The 21563-nt window shown below is 33.9% G+C and overlaps 1 pseudogene; it reads left to right on the top strand.

Annotated features, from left to right (window-relative positions):
- Positions 1-18935: 18935 nt before the first annotated feature.
- Positions 18936-19756, top strand: LOC148203567 (uncharacterized; annotated as a pseudogene).
- Positions 19757-21563: the final 1807 nt, after the last annotated feature.

Below are 21563 nucleotides of genomic sequence, written 5' to 3'. Positions count from 1 at the left end.
ATTCAGGATAATACTTTTTCTTAAAGATCCACTTCCAACCACTGGGTTTTGCTCCTTTAGACAAATCTACCAAGGTCCAAGTATTATTTTCCTGAATTGATTCAATTTCAGTTTTAATGGCTTTATCTCATTGTTTTGCATCAGGAGCACTAATGGCTTCTACAAAGTTACTTGGATCATTATCAACTAGATAGGTATAGAAATCATTACCAAAAGAAGTTTCCTTCCTTTGTCTTTTACTTCTTCTTTATTCCTCACACAAGACATCACTATTATTATCTATAGGTTGAGACGTCTCACTAACCTTTAAAGGAAAAACATGTTCAAAAAACTCAGCATTTTCGTCTCCATTATAGAATTTCTTTCAAGTATATTACTTTTAAGAACAAGAAACCTATAGACAGCACTATGTTCATCATAGCCTAAGAACATATTGTCATAGGTTTTAGAGCCTATTTTCCTTTTCTTAAGATCGGGTAACATCACTTTAGCTAGACACCCCCACACTCTTAGATATTTAAGGTTAGAGCTGAAGAGAGGAGCACATCACCTGCCCAGAGAAGATGACCGGAGCTGACCGGTGAAGATAGAGAAGAGGACCGGAGCTGACCGGTGAGAAAGAAGAGCTGACCGGAGCTGCCACGTGGAGGGCGAAGATTACAACATGTCAAGCAAGGTTCCCCTCTCTCAATTTTTTTTCTTTTTCCGTTTTCCACCCTATAAAAAAGGTTCTCTCATGTAAAATACATACTTCTCTACACTTTTACTTTCACAGAGCTTTTACAGTTTTAGTTTTTGAGTAGAATAAAAAGTAGTTCTAGGTTTATCGCTTTCATAGATTAGGGTTTACATTTGCTTCTTGATTTCGCCGAGACAATTGCGAGAGTGACAGCCGCGAGAATCTTGGTGACTTATGGTATATTTGTAATCTTCTTTTCATATTAATAAAGTTCTTTTTCTATTCTCGCTTGTGTTTTGATTGTTCTTCTTCAATGTTTCTGTGTTTCTTGTGTTGTTTCATTGAAAATGAATTGGACTTTGATTCTTTGCAATTTTATGATTCCTTTTGGAATTAAATGACTCTGTACTGAAGAATTTTTTATCGAGATGTCTTCTCCAGTCAGAGATGAGTCCAATGCATAAAGATTCATCTGAATTTGTGTTTCTATTCTTTTCTTTTTAGTGTAATCAGATTTATATTTGCATTGATTGAGAACGAGTGGAAATTTCCATTTCAAGTTCTGAAATATGAACTATAAGACCCTAGATTGGGCTTACTTTAGTCAGAATGTCTTTCTGAGTGTAATTGAAACTTTATCCTCAATCATTTGTACATTTAAATTATGTTCTATGCTTCAGCTCATTTGTTTGTGAATTTTAGATTGATGAATAGGCTAATGAACATTGGTTGGACAAATTAGTGGAAAGAGTCAATTTAAAGTTCTGAAATATGACTTAGAATACCCTGGATTGGGATTCACATTATCAGGATGTCTTCCTGAGAACTCTAAGCACTCTTTTATTCAGTCCAATGTATATTTCACCTATGACTTCAATTCTGTTTGTGAGTTTGTTATTTTGTTTTTCATTAGTTAGAATTTAGGTACTGTTCTTGCTTTGTTTCAATTCTGATTTATGCTCTTATTTGATTTTTGATGATATATAGATTAGGATAAAGTGATATGTGTTGCTGATTTGGTTTCATTCTAAGTTGATTTCTGTTTTAGCCAATACGTCTTACTTTGATTTTTGTCTTCCTGTGAATATAGATTAGGTTCAGTAGATTAGATGTTGGATTTCCACTCTTTTGGTTCTGATACATGTATATACCACTTCTTTTAGGCATCTTAGTATCTTGTTCAGTTTTAGTTTTGGTTTCCTTGCACTGTTAACTGTTAGCATTCATAGGTTAGTTTTAATTGCATTCAGTTATCATTTTACTTTAGGTTCTGTTTTGTTATTCATTCATTTTATACTTTAGCTTAGGTTTCAATTTTTTTTATTTCTTTGCATTTTATTTCTTGATTTTTCTTTTATACAGATTTGATTTCTTTATTCTTTTCTCTTTAATTTCATTGTTTCCTATTTCATTTCCCACCTTGCATTAGTAGTTAATTAGGTAGTAAATAAAATCAAGACTAAACTCTACATTTTTAAAGCTTAATTCTAGCCGAGTCTTTGGATTGATACCTAGGTTGTCCCTATACTTCATTAGTGGGGAAACTTAGTTTGTTCTGATTTTAGGCGACAAAAATTAGTTTAACAAATGGCGTCGTTGTCGGGGACTCGACGAATTAAGTCTTAGAGTGTTAGGTTAGTCTTGTTTAGTTTTTTTCTTTTCTTTGATAGATTTTTGCTTTAGTTCTGTCCTAGAGATTTCAGTGGTCTGGTTGGTGTTCTTCCAGTGTGTATTTGGTAAGCATGGATCATTCCTCTGCATATGGTAATCATCTTTTCCCTTATAATGCTCAACCACAAAGTTTTGACCTTTTATTGAGCATCCTTTGCAGCAACGACCACCATATTTTCAATCAATTTGTGAGCAGCCACCCTGGCCTATGCAACAACAGCTGCCACACTTATACTGGGATCAGTGTGCTGAACCAGAGCAGGAGAATTTTCAGGCAGAACAACCATGGCAGCCACAATTCTATTATCAGCAGTAGGGGATTCTAGCATCTGAACTTCAAGGGTTGACCACTCAAGTGGCTCAGTTAGTAGTTGTAGTCAACAAGTTGACTGGGAGAGTTGAAGAGGAGAAAGAGGCAGCAACCAATGAAGCACCACTGATGGTAGCTGATGCCCAGTGTTTCAAGAGATTCATTGTCCAACCACCTCTGTATACTTTAATCCTTCTTTCACTGATTCACATTCTGCTTTGAATTCTGTTAATGATGATTTTCTGATGAGTGATGATTGTATGGATGCATTTGTTGATATTTCTAAATGTGTATGTGAACCTTATGACCATAATTACACTGATGCTGGTTTTGAAAAGCTAGTTGATGGTTTTAGGGAGTTGGTTGTGATCCATGATTGTAATAGTTTTGTTGTTGTTCCTATATATGATTTTACCACTGCTAGTGCTCAATTAAGTGAAAATGTGTATTATGATGGTGATAGTATTGAACCTCATTCTTGTTTCAATGAAATTGATTATACTACTGATTTAAAAGCTGAATCTACTGTGCTGGAAGTACAAACTGATTTCAGAAAGTCTAAAGAGTATTTGAAGAAAATGAGGGAAATTGCTGACCATGTTTTGGTGCTTCAGTACTATGAAATGGATTTTGATGCTTATGTGTGTAAGCCTGGAATTGATTTCAATGTATTTGATCATATGCATGATGTGCCTATAGAAGTTGTTGATTTTAGTCCTTGCTTTGATCATACTAATATCATAAATTCAGCATATTCCATTGATAAAGTTCATATACCTACATCTAGTGTTTTTGATGATTGCACATATTTAAATGCACTTCTTGATGATGAATTAGATGCTCATGATAATAGATATGCAGTTTTTTATGATGTGAAAGTTGATATGGCTGATTTTAAAAATGCTTGTACTGATTTAGGATTAGACCTTGAACTTGAGTTTGCTGAGTTCTTAACTTCTTTGGAATTAGGCAATGAAAAACTCACTGGTTGTACATGCCTTGGGGGTGGTTGTGAAATTTGTGAAGAAATAAGTTCTGCCATATGTTCTGCTTCTAACTGTTTTGCAGGTGCCAAGGAAGAGTTCATTATCTGTAAGCTGGATGGGAATGATCCTGAAAGGGTAGCTGGTGAATCAAGACATCAGGTTTTCTTTAAACTGAATCTTCCAATTGATATAGACAAGGTTCAACTTGATTTTAACGTTTTTGATATGTTTAAAGTTGAACTCATAGAACCTGCATTGAATAGTGTCCCTGTCATGCCTATACATTCTCACACTTGTGATTCAACACTTGAAATAAAACACATTGACATACCTGTGATTGTTCATGATCCTTGCACTAACATCAATTTCTATGATAGATTTAATAAGGCAATTGTTGAGGAGCTAGAACAGTTTTACTCTGAACTTGAACTTCCTATTTGTTTGGGTGAGATGCAAATTAAAATTAATGATCATGTGCATGTTGAGTCTCAGAAACTCTTACTTGATATTCTTAGTGTCATGCTTAGCTATTCTAAATTGGTGGATGAGAATTTTGTTGTGAATCATAGAAACACACCTGCTGATGGGTGTTCAGATGTTAATGCATTAAATTTTGATGATTTGCTGGGTGATTCTGATTTCACTTTTGACAGCTCTGTATTATTTGATGATTCACTCATGTGTGCTGATTATGATGTGGCAGATGATATACCTATGGAAGACATTGATTGTAATAAAGATGCAGACACTAATAGCAAAGATGCAGTCCTGACTGTGCAAGGAAGGAGGGCTGCTAATGGTGGCAAGCTTACACGCTCAACACCAATTCCAAGCAACCACCAGCTGCAAACACTGAATGGAGAGCTGAGAATGCTGCAACAAATGACTGAGAAAAAGGATTTCAATGCAGCCATGGAAGCAATGCGCACCTGGGCAGAGCATGGAGAAAAACCCATAAGAATTTTCTTTTCCTTACTCTTAAATAATAGTTATAGGTATTTGTTAGTAATGTGCATAGTTTTAAGTAGCATAGTAAATAGTAGGATAGATAATATGTTGTTTTTCATAAAAATAAAAAGAATTAACTTTGATCTGTGGCCCATTTGAATAAATTCTCTTTTTCTTGTAGCTTTGTAGTTTAGTTTAGCTTTTTAGTTCTGTTCTATTGTGTTTACTTTTCTTAGTCTTGTTCATATACATTATGTGATTTGTTGAGTTTAGTTTTCTTAGTTCTATTATGTTATATGCATTCTTTTTCAATTTTAGTTCTTTTTCACTTCTGTTTTGAATAAGTCTGATGATGTTTGTCATGTTTGATTTGTACATACTTGTTCTGTTCTTGTTCAATTCTGGCTATTTTTGTGTTTTTCAGTTTCTGTTATGTAAATATTTGTTGTTGTTTGTCTTGTATATACCTATTACATATGTTTGTGTTGAAATAAAACCTTACTCACTCACACATTGAGGGCAATGTACCTCTTAAGTGTGGGGGGTGAGAGAGTATAGTTTAAAATTTTCGTTTTCTGTCTTTTGTGTATAATGTTTGATATGTTATGTAGTAGAATAGGGGTAAAAAATAATTCCTGAGTTATGATCCCTTTAGTTTAGGTCTGATTGTGTTTGTAAACATTTAAGCTCATAGGTGTAAATAGCCATTCTAGTTTTAGTTTGTAAATACTTCATTCTAGTTTGTAAATACCTAGTTGTTTTGTTATTTTTAGGATTCATTGAAGTTGTTTTCTCGGATTGTTGAGACTCTATTGTTTTTGTAATTAGAATTCAAATTAGGTTCTTTTTCTTCTTAGAATTCACATTAGGTTCTTTTTCTTCTTCTATTTTTGTTTCTTGTTTTACATTCTGTTTTAGTTTCCATTTAGTAATTCCCTTAGGTGTTTTTCATTTTTCTTAGATTTGGTTTTAGCATGTAAATAGAAGCTTCTTTAGGATTTGTTAGTTTTAATTCTTTGCTTTAAGATTCCTCTCTTACTTAGGTCCTGTTTTTAGCCTTTAGTTAGAATTCCCTTTAGGTTCTTTTCATTTTAAGCATTGTTTTAAGTTTCTTCTTCTTTCTACGTCTCTGTTTTGATAGTTTAGATCTTGTTTAGATACTTTTCTTTTCCTTTTTTTGTTTTACTTTGTAGAGCTTTAGTTTAGATTCTTTTTGGTTACATTTTGTTATGTTTTAGTTTGTCTAGGTTGTAAATAGCTTTAGGTAATATTATGTAGGTATTTCTAAATTTTATTTCACATTTTACTTAACTTTTTGCTGATTTACTTAACTTCTTAGCTTTGTCTCTTTAAGATAGATTTCCAATAGTGTCTTTAGCTCTAGATTTGAGTAGAGGTAGCTCTAGCAGTAGTTTTTGCAATTAGTTTAATTCAATTAAGAAGTTTTTGCATTATAGAGAGTAGCAAGTTCAATTTTGACAACTTTTTAACCCTGGAGAGTTTTGGGCCAAATTTTTTCTTTCTAGTGTGATTGCATGCATGTATAGCCATAGTTCTGACTTTGCATTGATTCTCTTTGAGTGTGCTTGATCTTGGTAGAACTTTAAATATGATCTAGGCCTTCTTTCTTCTTCCCATTCACATACATTTCTTTCCATTGTACCCTCATTTGAGCCTTAGCTATTGCTTTGTTTTCCATCCATTACAAACCATTCCCCAACCAAATAAATAAACAACCTTGAGAGATTTATGAGAGGTAGGGACAATTTGGAACTCAGAAAGCAGAAAATAGTAAGGCCAGAGGTGAAATTGAAGAGAAAAATAGCTCTAAATAGAGAAAAATCTGATCTGAAAAAGAGAAGAAGAAGTTTGGAAAAAGAGAAAATTGATTGAGAAAAAGACCCGGAAAAAGAAAGTATCAGAAAGAGAGAAAATCAGAAGAAAAAAAACAATAGATTGTGGCCAAGCTAAAAGGAAATACCTGTAGTGAGTTTCAAATTCTCCTTTCTTTCTTGCACATTCTCTAATCCATTCCAGCTTCTATTTTCCATACATCTTGCCTTTCCATTCTCCATTACATTACAAGCCATGAAGGTCCTAGTGATATAGAGTTATCTTGATTCAAGCAGTGTCAATTAGAGTTTTTCCAAAGTTAAGAATTGTGGTTTATCATGTTATGTGGAGTGAAACACAGGCTAACCTAAACAATTGAGTGAATCTAAGAGAAACACCTTATCCTGTAAGGTTGAAATTGGGCTGCTACTTCTTTGAATTGTAATTTTTTTCTTGTTTTGGTTGAATCTAATTGTTATTTACTTGCTAGAGTTACTGAAACTTAGATTTAGAGTTGGTGATTCTGTTTGTGCAGTTCTGATTAGAGAGAAGTAGCTGGTAGTTGTGTAATTAGCAGAGTTTTGTTGATTGTGATAAGAGTCTAGTGTTCCTTGATGTGTGTCTTTAGTTTTCTCTCCTTTGTAGATTGAGTCTTTCTTTTTAGTTTGTCCCTGCCCAGGAGGGTAGTTGTCTAAGTGTGGGGGTGTGATAACTCTCTATTTTTGCACTTTTATTTGTGTTTAGAAGTCTAGGTTAGCTTGTTTTTCTTTTTAATTGCTTAGAATTAGGATAGTTTTAGGTTTTTCTTTTAAATCTTTAGATTTGTAAAATTGTAGTTACAAATAGATTTTTAGTAGTATTTTTTATATTTGTAAATAATTAGGAATTTAATTTTTAGGAAATCTTTTAATAATAAGATTTTTCTTTATTTTTGAATTGTTGAAATATTTTTTTAATTGTTGATGGCCTTAATTCATTTTTTTCTATATTGCAGAATGAACCCTTATAAATTGGGCTGGTGATGTTGTTTGAAGAAGTGCACTAATGTTGCCTTCAATTGGAATGCGCTGATTTTTAATTGGGCATTGAAAAGCATTTGGGTTGATGGTTGCGGTTGGAAAAACACTTGGGCCTGGAACACTGCACTTGATTCTAAATTGCACTGAAGTGCTGAAAACACTTTTGAACTACACTACTGGGTTGCTAGAAACGACTGCGTTTTGGGAGCACTGCTGTTGCAAACGTTGGTGGGCTGAAATCCAATTACTGATGCGGAGCGTTTTGGTGCACTATTACCTTAGGGGTTCTTTGCTGGAGCACTACATTTGGAGAAAGAAAAAAAAGTACTTCCCTTCGAGCTAAGCTAGGGCTCCCGTGAGTGAAGAGAGCTGAAGGGAGGAGCACATTACCTGCCCGGAGAAGATGACCGGAGCTGACCGGTGAGAAAGAAGAGCTGACCGGAGCTGCCACGTGGAGGGCGAAGATTACAGCGTGTCAAGCAAGGTTCCCCTCTCCCAAATTTTTTTTCTTTTTCCGTTTTCCACCCTATAAAAAGGGTTCTCTCATGTAAAATACATACTTCTCTACACTTTTACTTTCACAGAGCTTTTACAGTTTTAGTTTTTGAGTAGAATAAAAAGTAGTTATAGGTTTATCGCTTTCATAGATTAGGGTTTACATTTGCTTCTGGATTTCGCCGAGACAATTGCGAGAGTGACAGCCGTGAGAATCTTGGTGACTTCCGGTATATTTGTAATCTTCTTTTCATATTAATAAAGTTCTTTTTCTATTCTTGCTTGTGTTTTGATTGTTCTTCTTCAATGTTTTTGTGTTTCTTGTGTTGTTTCATTGAAAATGAATTGGACTCTAACTCTTTGCAATTTTATTATTCTCTTTGGAATTAAATGACTATGTACTGAGCATTTTTTTATCGAGATGTCTTCTCGAGTCAGAGATGAGTGCAATGCATAAAGATTCATCTGAATTTATGTTTCTATTCTTTTCTTTTTAGTGTATATCAGATTTAGATTTGCATTGATTGAGAATGAGTGGAAATTGTCATTTCAAGTTCTAAAATATGAACTATAAGACCCTGGATTGGGCTTACTTTAGTCAGAATGTTTTTCTGAGTATAATTGAAACTTTATCTTCAATCATTTGTACATTTAAATTTTGTTATATGCTTCAGCTCATTTGTTTGTGAATTTTAGATTGATGAGTAGACTAATGAACATTGGTTGGACAAATTAGTGAAAAGAGTCAATTTAAAGTTCTGAAATATGACTTAGAATACCTTGGATTGGGATTCACATTATCAGGATGTCTTCCTGAGAACTCTAAGTATTCTTTTATTCAGTCCAATGTACATTTCACCTACAACTTCAATTATATTTGTGAGTTTGTTATTTTGTTTTTGATTAGTTAGAATTTAGGTACTATTCTTGCTTTGTTTCAATTCTGATTTATGCTCTTATTTGCTTTTTGATGATATATAGATTAGGATAGAGTGATCTGTGTTGCTGATTTGGTTTCATTGCAAGTTGATTTCTGTTTTAGGCAGTACTTCTTACTTTGATTTTTGTCTTCCTGTGAATATAGATTAGGTTCAGTAGATTAGATGTTGGATGTCCACTCTTTTGGATCTGATACATGTACATACGACTTGTTTTAGGCATCTTAGTATCTTGTTCAGTTTTAGTTTTGGTTTCCTTGCACTGTTAACTGTTAGCATTCATAGGTTAGTTTTAATTGCATTCAATTCGCATTTTAGTTAGGTTCTGTTCTGTTATGCATTCATTTTATACTTTAGCTTAGGTTTCAGTTTTTTTTATTTCTTTGCATTTTATTTCTTGATTTTGCTTTTATACAAATTTGATTTCTTTATTCTTTTCTCTTTAATTTCATTGTTTCATATTTCATTTCCCCACCTTGCATTAGTAGTTAATTAGGTAGTAAATAAAATCAAGACTAAACTCTACATTTCTAAAGCTTAATTCTAGTCGAGTGTTTGGATTGATACCTAGGTTGTCCCTATACTTCATTAGTGGGGAAACTTAGTTTGTTCTGATTTTAGGCGACAAAAATCAATTTAACAGGTGCACTAAAACTAATAAGCATAACATTCATCATTTCCTTAAGACTTTTATTCTTTCTCTCCGCTACTCCGTTAGACTCAGGTGAATATGGTGGAGTTACCTCATGTATGATACCTTCTTTAACACAAAAGTTATTAAGCAAAACATATTCACCACCTCTATCTGATCTAATCCTTTTAATCTTCTTATTCAATTGATTTTCTACTTTTTCTTTATAGGTTAAAAACACATCAAAGGCTTCATCTTTGTGTTTGATTAAGTATACCTTGGTGTATCTAGAATAATCATCTATAAAGGTCACAAAATAATTTTTACCTCCTCTTGACATGGTTTGTTTCGTATCAGCTAGATCAGTATGAATTAACTCTAACAGTTCAGTTTGACGTTCTACAGAAAAATAGGTTTTCTTTGTTATTTTAGATTCTACACAAATATCACATTTACTACTCTGCTTATCATGCATATTAATTAATCCTAGTTGTTTTAATTTCATAACATAGGAAGAATTCAGATGTCCTAATCTAGCATGTCATATATCATATGAGTCAATAATATAAGCAGAAGAAGATGATTCATTAATATTTTCATAAATGTTAAGTACAAAGAGACCCTGATCACAATATCCCTTCTCCACAAAAAATTATTTTTTGTCATTACAATCTTGTCAGACTCGAATGACACTTTAACCCCCACTTTTCCCAGTAGTGCTACAGAGATTAAATTAACTCTGGTTGATGGCACATGTAGCACATCACTCAAAGCCAGAGTTTTTCCAGATGTGAGTTTGAGAAGAACTCCTGGAATCACCGAGGTAGACATGTTCTTCTCCATCCCCTACACTAGTGTAAGAGGTAAAAGCACTTCTGTTTGCACATATATGTCTGGTAGCACCAGAGTCTACCACCCACTTGCTCACATTTGTCATCAGATTTACTTGAGAAACGACAGCAACAATAATGTCATCTCCTTCGGCTATATTCGCCTTAGGAGGAATGTCGTTTCTTACTCTGTGTCTGCGCTGCAGTGCATGATGGCCCGGCTTCCCATATACGAAGCAATTTCCTTTCTTCTTAAAGGCAGGGTTAGATGCGTTGGGGCGATATTTACGAAAATTATTTTTCTTATTGTGATCAGATTTGTGTTCGTACCTTTTTGTATCAGGTTTGTCTTTTATCATGTTTGCTTTTACAAACAAAGCTTTGGCCCTCGCAGTAGCACATTCTTTCCTGTTGGTATCTTCAATAATTATGTGAGTGATCAACTCTGAAAGTGACATTTGTTTGTGCATGTGTTTTAGTTGTTGCTTGTAATCACTCCAGGAAGGCGGCAATTTCTTGATCAGAAGCTCTGAAACAAACTCATTTGGTAGAATAACGTTCTCCGCTTTGATATCTTCGAGTAGCTTGTGGTATTCATTAATTTGCGACTTTATGTCCTTGTCTTCAACCATTTCCCAGCGATAGATGAATCTTTTTCTGACTATATCCTCAACAGTGTATTTGAGAATCAACGAATCCCAAATGTCTTTCGCTTCCTTATAGGAAGCATACACATCGAAAAAATCGTTAGAGAGTGCACTAAGTAAAGTATGACGGCATACCTTGTTTGCATGAACACAAAATGAGAAGAAGGGTGCTTCTCCTCCTTACCAAAAAAACTGAACCATAAACAAAAATGAAAAAGACGAAAACCTCCCTAGCCACTACTCCTTGCACGATACGAAGAAACGATACGAAGAACCCAAGCTTGGGTTTTAGTTCTTTGAGATTCAGTGGGTTCAATTGTCATGAACCGATTGAAATCTAGAAGTAATTAAAAGGGAAACCCAAAGTGCCCCTAATTTATTTTTCTAGCCACATTTCCAATTTTTAATGCTTATCCACTTTTATTTAAACCACTTTTCAAATATTTACATTTGTAAAATTAATTCCATGTGTACACGAAAAATGACAGCCAACAGTTATTGGTCACAGAGCAAAATTTCCATGGTTACAAAGACTACTAAAATCTCACAAATTACCTAAACAATCCACAAGCACTACAACAGATCATTTAAATTATTCAAAATTAAATTAACAATTAAACAAATAAAAGTTAGTTTCTCCTCCCTTAGCCAATTTTAAGGATTTATCTACACACAACATCATAGTCAATTCACACACGCTTGTGTTATCTATCTTGAAGTTCCTTTTTCCTCTTTTAAATACCAACCTCCTTCTCTCATATGCTCTTTCTCTATTTTCCTTTTGATTTTCACGTAAGATTTTAGTTTTCAAAAACGTGGCTCTCTCTCTCTACTACCCTCTTTCTTTTATTTCCAACTCAATAAAATCTCCTCCTAAAAAAATCTCTTTTAAACTAAAAGAAACCACGAGATCATGCTTCCTACTTTTCCTGGTTTTTAAAAATAAAACTGTTGAGCATTCTTTTCTACGTTCCAATGTTTTGGTTTTTCAAATTTTATCATTAAGGGCATGTTTTTTAATATTAGCCCTTACAAAAAAAGTATAAATAAAAGGTCCCCCTTTTCTCCCTCACATCACAATTTAAATAATCATACAATAACATATTTATGTTCTAGCGAAGACTTGAACAAATGACCACTTAATTCATCAAAGAGTTTTCACCAATTGAGCTACACAACACCTTTTAAAAACATGCAATTTTCAATAAAACATACTTAAGTCTTGTTACAATATTATTTCTAAGTTTTACATTTTCTTGGGTCTTACAACATTCAAGATAAGTATATTTCCACAATAATTCAATAATTATCAACAATACAATACATTTCTGTAATCAAAACGTCATTATAAACACAAAATAACATGATAAAATGATTAAAAAGAGTTTAACTTCCCATACCTGAAATACGCCCTCTCTTCACTAAGCATTCCATCCTCGCAGCTCTCCCTAACAGCCACACTCTCACTCCACTTCTCACTCTCACTTTGCTACTCTCAAAAGAAACTACACATTCTATCCTTCTACACGCCCTACCCACAACTCATACATAAGTTCTTCAATTAGGAAAAAGTTATTCTCATCAACTGCACATCCTCCATCACTCTTGTAACATTAAAACGTAAGGCTCCTTAACTCATATTCACTCTCATTTTCTATTTCTCTCTTGCACATTAATGGCTCTTGCTCTCCCTAGTTGCATCATGCCCTTTAGAGTTCTTATAATTCGAAGAAATCAAAGAAAAAGGCAGAGGAACAAGGTTTGATTTTTTGAAGGCAGGAGAGAGTGAGTTCTCTTGTTTCTCTCTTCACATGTTAAATCCCACATGCACGTTTAAAGCCAAAAAAACAAAAAAAAAGGAAAATAAAAAAAAAGCACTTTTGTGTTAAGACAAGATTGTCTATAAGACTGGATAGTCTAAGGTCCTCATATGTTTTGAAGTTTAACAAACAACAATAACAAAATGAGCATATGACAAAATGTTATCTTTGTGGAAAATAATATTGTTGAAAGAAAAGATTCTTATCAAAAAGCTTTGTGAAGAACAAAATGTTTGAAGAAAAGCTTTAGTATACACACTACCAAATGATTTCCTCACAAAATGTGTCAATGTGCTAAAGAGTCTTTCTAAATGAGCTCTTGCTATGCATTGTTAAAAAAATGCTAAACGAGCTTTCACTATATATTACAAAATTATATTTTGATAAGCACGCTAAAAGATATAAACATTGTTCTCAAAACATGTGTTGAAGGACATCTTGCTAAATGCGGTCTTAAACCAAACTAAGATCATTAAGCAAAGCGCTATTAGGAAACGCCTTGACAAGTTGACTTCTACCTATGATTGTTACCTACGAAACGACAAACACAATCCGAAGATAAAAAAACAAGTACTATCTAACAGATATTTTCTCTTAAAGCCTACAAAATGTAGATCCTTGAATAGAAAATCTAGAGAATAAGCACACGAATACGAAAAAAATCATCTGAGAAGAAAAAAAAATACAAAAGAAAGAAAATAATCTCTAGTATCATAGTATCATAAGCTTACACTTGTAAGAAGAGAGAATACTCTAAAAAGTCTGTTAGTTTGAATTATATTGTAAACACATTCTCTCTGTGATAGTAATCGTCTAAGGACTTGTAAGCAATCTAATTGATTGCATACTTTGAAGCGAATACAAACACTTAATGATTAACTCGGTGGAGTTAAACGATAGCTAAACAGTGTATTAGGTTGATACAAGATTTGTCAAGTGAAAACCAAGAGTGGGTGAAACTCAACTAGACAACGTATCAGGATATGATTGTCTAGGGATACCAGAAATGGTAAAGAATATTGCATAACCAGGAGTGGGTGATACTTGGTTCTAGTTAGAGTAATGGGGGTTACTGAGATTGACTAGGTGATACCCAATAAACACATATTTCTTACTCTTGTCTTCCAATTTAGTTCTCTGTTGTGTTGGAATGTGACCATAGGTCATGCTACCAAATACTTTGAGGTGTTTCACACTCATTTTCCTCTTGCTCCAAGCTTCTTGGGGCGTCTTATCTTCTAGCTTTTCAGTGGGCATCTATTTTGGACATAAACAACACATTGTACTGCTTCTACCCAGAATTTCTCTAGCATGTTCTTACTTGTGAGCATGGTTCAAACCATGTTGAGAATGGTTCGAGTCTTCCTTTCTGCTACACCATTTTGTTGTGGTGAGTATGGAACTGTTAAGAAACACTTTATTCCGTGTTTCTCACAATATTCCATGAATTCTCCTTATATGAACTCACCTCCTTTGTTAGATTGAACAACTTTTATTGGCTTCCTAATCTCCTTCTCAACCATCATCCTCAACTTCTTAAACACCTCGAACACCATGGATTTCTCTTGTAAGATATATACCCATGTCTTCCGTGAAAAGTCGTCCACGAACGAGATAAATTATTTCTTACCACTGAAAGACTTAGGGGTGAATGGTCCGCACAGGTCGTGTGAATTAAATCGAGTTGTGTCTCTACTTGGTACTCAACAATCTTCGAAAATTTTGTCCTTGGATGCTTTCCGAGTATGCAGTCTTTATAAAACTTCTTTTTAAAAACTTTATATCTAGTAGTCCATGCACCAACTGCTTCTTTAACAGCACAGCCAATCCTCCAAAATTTAAGTGGCCACATCATAACTTCATCTCCCACATCCATCTTCAAACATTTCTCTTGTTCTATGTTTAGCTCCATCTTGTACATTCTAATTTTCTTCATTTCAACTTGGGCTATCAGGCGACAAAATTTATACCTCAAGTATAGTACTCAGTCCTTCATTAGAACTGAGTTTCCCTTTTCCATCAATTATCCTATGCCTATGAATATTACTCTTGAGATCGGGTACATAATACATATCTCGCATTTCACCAAATCGACCATCCTTTTGAAGATATCATATTGTACCTCTCCCCTGTCGGGCTGCCTTTGAATTATCTCCAAAAGAAACATGTCCAGCATCCACTTTGATGATCTCTCTAAACATGATTTCATCACCACACATGTGATTACTAACCCTAGTATCTAGATACCAAACCGAGTTGTTTGAACAGCTCGACTTTAACTTGACATATGTTGTTTTGTTTATATTCACCTCGACTTTTGTACTCCTAGATATCAAGCAACTCAAGTTCCATACTCCAACTTGGCAACCCGACCTTATAGCTCGGTAATTCGTCCTTTCAGATTCTTGACATCATCAAGATCTCAATCTCATCATTAGCCTCCTTAGTAAGGAAATTTTCCTTTCTTTTTTCAACTTGACAATATTTTTCTATGTGGGCGACCTTACCACAATTATAACACTTGGCCGACCAGTAGTCATTGGCATAGTGGCCATGCTTGCCATAGTTATAGCATTCTACTCCATAATTAATAGACCGACCTTCTCTACCTTTCGCTTTTCCACTACCTCTCCAGTTTTGTTGCCCAGTTTGTTCATCTTCGTCTTCACGATCACCTTGGCCATAACCTCCTTATCCACGGCCTCTTGCTCAAGGACCACTTTGCCTCGAGTGTTCCGAGCACCTCTCTTCAAGTCAAGTTTTGCCTGAAGTACCTGATCAGGTGGCTTAAACAACATTCTCCTTCATTGCTTGTGTGCCTCTAAAGACCCAGCAAGCCCTTCAATCGAGATCATGGTCAAGTCCTTGGACTCCTCAATTGCACACATAATATTCTCGAAGTCCTTAGTCAATGACCTTAGGATCTTCTCCACACTACGGTTGACAAGCAATTCCTCTCCATTTTGTCCGAGTTGATTTGCTATCGCCTCCACTCGGATATATATTTGGCCACTCGTTCTCTACTTTCCATTCTTAGACTCTCAAACTCGCCTCTGAGAGTTTAAAGTCTAACTTGCTTTACACGATTATCGCCTTTGTAAACTTTCTCAAGAATCTGTCACGCTTCTCTTGAAGATTTAGCATTTACTATCTTCTCAAAGCCAAACTCATCAACATCTCGATACAATATGTACAAGGCTGATTGATCCTTCACCCGTGATTTTCTTAATGCGGCAACTTTGGCCACTATTTGGTCTAGATTTTCCACATGCTCTTCATAGCCATTTGCTACAACATCCCAAACGTCTTGGGATTCAAGAAGGGCTCTCATCTGCGCACTCCAATTGTCAAAGTTAACTTTCTTTGTCAACTGATGCAGGGACATATTGTTTGCTAGGCTGGTCATCTCTCTCACACTATCTCTTTCTCATTTGGACACTCGGCTCTCTTAGCTCTAATGCCAATTTGTTAGAAAATGACACTTACTTAGATATTTCTGAATATACTTCTGATGTATTTTCATTTCTCTACAATTTATAGGACTAACATTAGGTCTTTCATCTACTGACCATAATGCTCCCAATTATAACAGATAATACGCGATAATGATTGTAAAACATAATAGAGTAACTTCCTCTCCCAATGCAATAAACACTATCACTCTTAATAATTATTTGATAACTCCTAAATTTAAGTTTATTTCTATAATATGTAACCCCAAACTGATATTTAAAATAGGGAAAATTTTGAGCTTAGTTTCAATTTCTATCTCGAGAGAAAAATTTCAAGGTAATATAAATTTTGGTCTACCTTTGATGATTGTTTCTCAATTAATTATAACCAAAAACATTATAAGATTCCGTAGAACATTCGGCATAGTGTTTGGAAATTTTGTTTCCTAGTGTTACACCCAACTATCTTTGATTAGCCAAGTACATGGAAATTTCGAAAGCAGAAGCATTTTTTAATTTTTGGGACATTGCTAGCTAAAGAAGATGAATACATGGTTGAAGAAGATGATAGATAGGGGTTCTAAAGATGTCTCATTTTTGTGCATAGAAGTTATTAAAATTGTTGTTTATCTGATTCTGAAAGTCCTTGGAGTTTAACTTTTTGCAGCCACTGTTCCGTATTTAATCAACAAGCCCAAACTTTATTGAATGGCAATTTCAACAATGTGAAATAATTCTCTTTCCTTTATTTATATCAATTTGCAAACTTGTTGAAAATGTTAGCATTATTTTAAATATAAAATAAATATTATAGCATTTTCAGTTCCTATTTTTAAGGAACATAAAAAGTGGTTTTTATCTTTTAACTACATAGAGGTTATGGAATAGTTACTAAATTTTAAACGTAAAGTCCATCTATTTTGAACCTGTGATAGCCAGACTTTATATAAGGGAATGAGTTACTCTCAGTTTTGATCACTGAGTCTACTCCTCTATTCAGAAAACACACCATCGAGTTTGAGTGAGTTAAGGTTTAGAAAAACAAAGTTGTTTGTGTTTTGATTACAAAATCGCAATAGCAGGAGGTATGCACATTATTCTTTCATATTTACTTCCGCTGTTTTTAATCTGAATATGTTATTGTGATGACATTATAACATGTTTAGGTCAATTTTATACTCTGCTATTTTATCATTTGGTATCAGAGCATTGTTTATTCCTCTGCCTTGCATATTTTCGTTGATTTGAATTTTTAATTTATGGGTTTTATTATTTCGATTCATCTAATCCAAACAAAATTCCCAAATTAACATTAAACCTGATTACAAATTTTGTAATCTTAAACGGTAAAAGCGAAATATAAAAACTGAAACCGGATCAAGAGGATTCGTCTAAAGCCGCTGAACAGTTTCTGTCTGTTCATTTTTTCTTTCTCTCCCGTTTCAAGACTTCACCTCTTTAATATAAAGAGGGAACCCTGTTTCTGCGCTTCAGTTTTTGGGTCATTTCATGACATGTTACAGCATTGTAATTTTTCATACTGCATGTCTCCAATTTAATTGTTGGGCTTAGAAAATTTCTCAGCTTTCCCCTCTACAAAATTGCAGTAAAAGGCAATTATTTTGATTGGGATGCGTACATGATCATATTGCTTAAAAGGGTTTTTGTAGTCTATAAACCCTATTATTTTTCTTGATTGTTGTGCGTTGCAATATTATAATGAAAATGAGGGTTAATCCTCTGCCACGTACTGGAGAATTCAGAAATTGTTTTTTTTATTTTTATAGGTCATTTTAATGACCTGATGAATGCTCTGTAATTTTATTTCGCACGCATACATTAAATGCTAATGCATGCTTTTATGTTTAAATAATAATATAATAATTATTATTATTTTTATTTAACATATTATATAGAATATGTTTTTATAATATTACGTTTTATTATGATACGTAAGCATATCATGTTATATATATATATATATATATATATATATATATATATATATATATATATATATATATTTAAATGTTTTTGGGTTAATAATTATGTATATTTTATGAATATTATTTGTATGTATATATTTGTTGTTATACGTGCAAATAAAATATACATTATTATTACTACATTTGCATATTATGAATTTTATGTAAATATTTATATATTATTAATGTTTAAGTAGCAATGTTTTAATAAATTAAAGAGTAGCCACAACATCTTTAATCAATTAAAATTGTGTATAAAGTTTTGTTACATGAGAAACATTAGTTGTAAATAATTATATTTAATATGATAAAATCTACTCACAGGAATTTTTTTTTTCATATTTATATGATTAATTAGGATAAAATATTAAATTATATTTCTTAATTTATCCACATGAATTAAGAAAAAGGAACATAATTTGATAGTTTTATCATTAAGATAATGAGTCTAATTGAGTAAGACTTTAGCCCACAGGCAAGTTTTATGTTAATAAACTCATTGGAAAAGACATGTTTGCATTGGTAAACATGACATTTATTTTAGTCTCAAATTATATAATAATGAGCATGTAATTTTGAATTTGCAGTTTCTCAATTTGTGAATTTTTCTAATATCAAGTGTGGTATTCCCGAGTTGAAAGGAGATAATTATAAGGTTTGGAAGGAAAAAGTTCTTCTTCATTTAGGCTGGATGGACATTGACTATGCTATTAGAAAACCAGAACCACCGGCTATTACTGAGACTAGCACTTTAGATGCTATTGATCTTTATGAAAAATGGGAGAGGTCAAATCATCTCTCCGTAACGTTCATAAAAACCAACATTTCTGCTGGAATTCGGGGTTCAGTTGACCAGTATGAGAATGTCAAAGATTTACTAAGGGCTCTTGATGAGCAGTTTACGACATCTGATAAGTCTCTTGCCAACGCCCTTATAATGCAGTTTTCATCCTTAAAGCTCACTGGAATTAAGGGAGTACGTGATCATATCATGCGCATTAGGGACATTGTGGCTCAACTAAAAGTTTTGGAAGTTACCATGTCTGACTCTTTTCTGGTACACTATATTTTGTGCACTTTGCCTCACCATTATGCCCCTTTAAAATCTGTTACAACACGCATAAGGATAAGTGGTCTATTAATGAATTATTGACCATGTGTGTTCAAGAAGAAGAAAGGATATTGATAGAAGAAGGGGAGAAGGTGAACTTGACCACTTCGTTTGAGAATAAGAAGAATCAAAGTTAATAAGAAGGGAAAGATTCCTGCTAAGCCAGTTATTAAGAAGGAGTCAAGATGTTTCTTTTGTAAAAAGAAAGGACACATGAAGAAAGACTGCTTAAAATATAAGAATTGGCTTGATAAGAAAGGTACTCCTTTTGCTTTTGTCTGTTATGAATCTAATTTGACTAGTTTTAATCATAACACATGGTGGATTGATTCTGGTTCTACAATCCATGTTTCTAATACCTTGTAGGGTATGCAAAACCTAAGGAGGCCAGTGGGAAGTGAGCAATATATCTACTTAGGAAGTAAGACGAGCTCACATGTGGAGGCCATTGGAACGTGCAGCTTAGTTTTAAGTAGTGGTTTTGTTTTGCATTTGGAAAAGACATTTTATGTTCCTTGTTTTTCTAAGAATTTGATTTTTGTTTCAAGACTTATACCTTTGGGTTTTTCTTTTAATTTTTAGATTCTGGTTTTACCTTAATGAATAAATCTAAAGTTGTTGGTTTTGGTGAATTGTGTGATGGTCTTTATTCCATTATTTTGCAAAACAATATCACTTATGATTCTATGCACGTTTCTGTCGGGTTAAAAAGATGTGTTATGAATGAGGATTCTTCTGTTTTATGGCACCGTAGATTGGGACATATCTCCATTGAGAGAATTAAGCGATTAGTAAATGAAGGAGTACTTAGTACTTTGGATTTTACTGATTTTGAGACTTGCGTGGATTGGTAAAGGGTAAGCAAACTAACAAGTCCAAAAGAGGTGCTAAGAGGAGTTCAAGTTTACTAGAAATTATTCATACAGATATTTGTTGTCCAGATATGGACGCAAGTAGTCCGAAATACTTCATTACCTTTATAGATGACTACTCACGTTATATGTATCTCTACTTACTTCGTTCTAAGGATGAAGCTTAGGATGCCTTTAAAAGTTTTAAGGCTGAACTTGAGTTACAATGCGGAAAGCAAATCAAGATTGTGAGATCAGATAGAGGTGGAGAGTATTATGGTAGATACACGGAGAATGGACAAGCACTTGGTCCGTTTGAGAAGTTTCTTCAAGAACATGGAATTGTTGCCCAATACACTATGCCTGGTTCTCCAGATCAGAATGGTGTGGCAGAAAGAAGGAACATAACTTTAATGGACATGGTGAGAAGTATGAGGAGTAATCCAAAACTTCCTCAATTCTTGTGGATTGAAGCACTGAAGACGGTTGTGTATATATTAAACCGAGTCCCAACCAAGGCCGTCTTAAAGACACCGTTTGAGTTATTCAAAGGTTGGAAACGAAGTTTGCGACATATACGCGTTTGGGGTTGTCCGTTTGAAGTGAGAATTTATAATCCACAAGATAAGAAACTAGTCCCAAGGACTATTAGTGGGTATTTCATTGGATATGCTGAAAAGTCTAAGGGATATAGATTCTATTGTCCATCGCATAACACTAGGATTGTGGAGTCAAGAAATGAAAAATTTCTTTAGAATGACTTAGTTAGTGGGAGTGATCAGTTTCCAAACATTGGGAATGAAAGGGATCACTATGAAGCTCAACCCTCTAGTTCAAGTGATAGATTGGTTGTCATTCACACCCCTCAAACACAAATGGGTGTTAGACAAACAATAATTGAAGCTTCACAACCTGTTGAAAATGACCTTACAGATCAAGTTGCTAATGAGGAACAACAAGATGATGTTGAACAACCTACTGAACAGTTGCTTGAGCAACAAGTTTCTCAAGAAAATGATGAGGCAACATTAAGAAGATCTACTAGAGTTAAAAGGCCAGGAATTCCTAGTGATTATGTAGTGTATTTGCAAGAAGTTGACTACAATATTGGAGCTGCAAATGATCCTGAAACGTTTATACAAGCCATGAGTTCTAAAGAGTCAAACTTATGGTATGATGCCATGAAAGATGAGATGGATTCTATGGCATCCAACAAAGTCTGGGATCTCGCTCAGTTGCCTAATGGTGTAAAATCCATTGGATGTAGATGGGTCTTTAAAACCAAGAAAGACTCAAAAGGAAACATTGAGAGACATAAGGTAAGACTTGTTGCCAAAGGGTTCACTCAGAGAGAAGG

This window comes from Vigna umbellata, chromosome 2 (genome assembly GCF_029865625.1).
Source record: "Vigna umbellata cultivar VRB3 chromosome 2, Vumbellata_1.0, whole genome shotgun sequence".
Lineage (NCBI taxonomy): Eukaryota > Viridiplantae > Streptophyta > Magnoliopsida > Fabales > Fabaceae > Vigna > Vigna umbellata.
This window is presented reverse-complemented; position numbering and strand designations above follow the sequence as displayed.